Source organism: Oncorhynchus masou, unplaced genomic scaffold, assembly GCF_036934945.1.
Source record: "Oncorhynchus masou masou isolate Uvic2021 unplaced genomic scaffold, UVic_Omas_1.1 unplaced_scaffold_1456, whole genome shotgun sequence".
Classification (NCBI taxonomy): domain Eukaryota; kingdom Metazoa; phylum Chordata; class Actinopteri; order Salmoniformes; family Salmonidae; genus Oncorhynchus; species Oncorhynchus masou.
In genome coordinates, this window is record NW_027004542.1 from 61,203 (window position 1) to 63,559 (window position 2,357).

Sequence of the window (2,357 nt, forward strand, 5' to 3'; positions counted from 1 at the left end):
AGTAAAGGTCTGTAGTAGTAAAGGTCCGGAGTAGTAAAGGTCTGAGTAGTAAAGGTCTGGAGTAGTTAAGGTCTGGTCTGGAGTAGTAAAGGTCTGGAGTAGTAAAGGTCTGGAGTAGTAAAGGTCTGGAGTAGTAAAGGTCTGGAGTAGTTAAGGTCTGGTCTGGAGTAGTAAAGGTCTGAGTAGTAAAGGTCTGGAGTAGTAAAGGTCTGGAGTAGTAAAGGTCTGGAGTAGTTAAGGTCTGGTCTGGAGTAGTAAAGGTCTGGAGTAGTTAAGGTCTGGTCTGGAGTAGTAAAGGTCTGGAGTAGTAAAGGTCTGGAGTAGTTAAGGTCTGGTCTGGAGTAGTAAAGGTCTGGAGTAGTTAAGGTCTGGTCTGGAGTAGTAAAGGTCTGGAGTAGTAAAGGTCTGTAGTAGTGAAGGTCTGGAGTAGTTAAGGTCTGGTCTGGAGTAGTAAAGGTCTGGAGTAGTAAAGGTCTGTAGTAGTTAAGGTCTGGTCTGGAGTAGTAAAGGTCTGGAGTAGTAAAGGTCTGTAGTAGTTAAGGTCTGGTCTGGAGTAGTGAAGGTCTGGAGTAGTGAAGGTCCGGAGTAGTGAAGGTCTGGAGTAGTGAAAATCTGTTCTGGGAAAAACAAATCGTAGTAAAAAGGTGAAAGCACCTTGATCAAGGCCAGAGAACTTCCGAGATTTGCTTTCTATGAGGAAGTTTGAGTCCACCTCACAAAGGGAGGTTAAATCATAACACTGTGACTTTCGGTCTACAATCGATGCTAGCACATCAACCATTACTCCTCATAGCTTCCCCTGCAGTGCCATAACACAGCCCTCTAAGAGTTGGAGAATCATTTGAAAACATTTGTTAATAAGTGGGAAGTGTAAAAGTCTGTAGCGTGGCCAGCTAGGGGAAAGATGCAGTCTGCAGCGAAGAGAAAAGTATCCCACCGTACATACCATGCCTGCTGCTTTGCTCTTTCCCGAGAGCACCGTATGCGAAAGTCTTTAGTCCTATGATGAGACTATTAACAACTACACCAAGTATGACATTATGTGAATCTTACACCTCGACTGTAGTTGACCTATTTTTTTTTTTTTTTACAAATGTGAAAGAGTTTCACTAGAGCTTCTGAAAGTATCCATATTCAGTAGAAATGTAACTACTGTCACCTTAAAGGGTTCGGGACGATCGTATCGCGACACTCGTTAGTATTGTGGCAAGGGAAACAGAACGTGAAGCGGATTTAACTCGTTTTGGAAAACAGCCCTAATGTTGGAAACAAATATTATTATGTTGTGATCCAGACTCTCATTTATTTATATTCAAAGCTACAACGCACATATTTTACATATAGCAGGTTTTTAAAGGACCAAAGAGTTTTGGCTGCATTGTGCTTTTTTAAAAAAAAAATGTTTTTTTTTTATTTATTTTTTACCATGGACAGAAAATATTACGGTACTGACAGCCCTACTTTTATACACACTACAGGTGATAATTGTTTCTTAGGATGAACAAGATGGCTGCAAAGCAACGTGGTTTAGATTGTTGAACCTTTGAACCCTGTGAAACTATCATGTAATAGTTATTCTGAGGAGCCTTTGTAAACAAGACATAAGGTGTCTCCTAAAAATGCATCAGTCTTTTGCTTGTTTACATTAGAGATATTTTACCAGGGGCTGTACTAACTAGAGATATTTTACCAGGGACTGTACTAACTAGAGATATTTTACCAGGGGCTGTACTAGAGATATTTTACCAGGGGCTGTACTAACGAGAGATATTTTACCAGGGGCTGTACTAGAGATATTTTACTAGGGGCTGTACTAACTAGAGATATTTTACCAGGGGCTGTACTAGAGATATTTTACCAGGGGCTGTACGAACTAGAGATATTTTACCAGGGGCTGTACGAACTAGAGATATTTTACCAGGGGCTGTACTAGAGATATTTTACCAGGGGCTGTACTAACTAGAGATATTTTACCAGGGGCTGTACTCACTAGAGATATTTTACCAGGGCTGTACTAACTAGAGATATTTTACCAGGGGCTGTACTAGAGATATTTTACCAGGGCTGATATTTTACCAGGGGCTGTACTAGAGATATTTTACCAGGGGCTGTACTAGAGATATTTTACCAGGGGCTGTACTAACTAGAGATATTTTACCAGGGGGCTGTACTAGAGATATTTTACCAGGGGCTGTACTAGAGATATTTTACCAGGGCTGTGAACTAGAGATATTTTACCAGGGGCTGTACTAACTAGAGATATTTTACCAGGGGCTGTACTAACTAGAGATATTTTACCAGGGGCTGTACTAACTAGAGATATTTTACCAGGGGCTGTACTAACTAGAGATATTTTA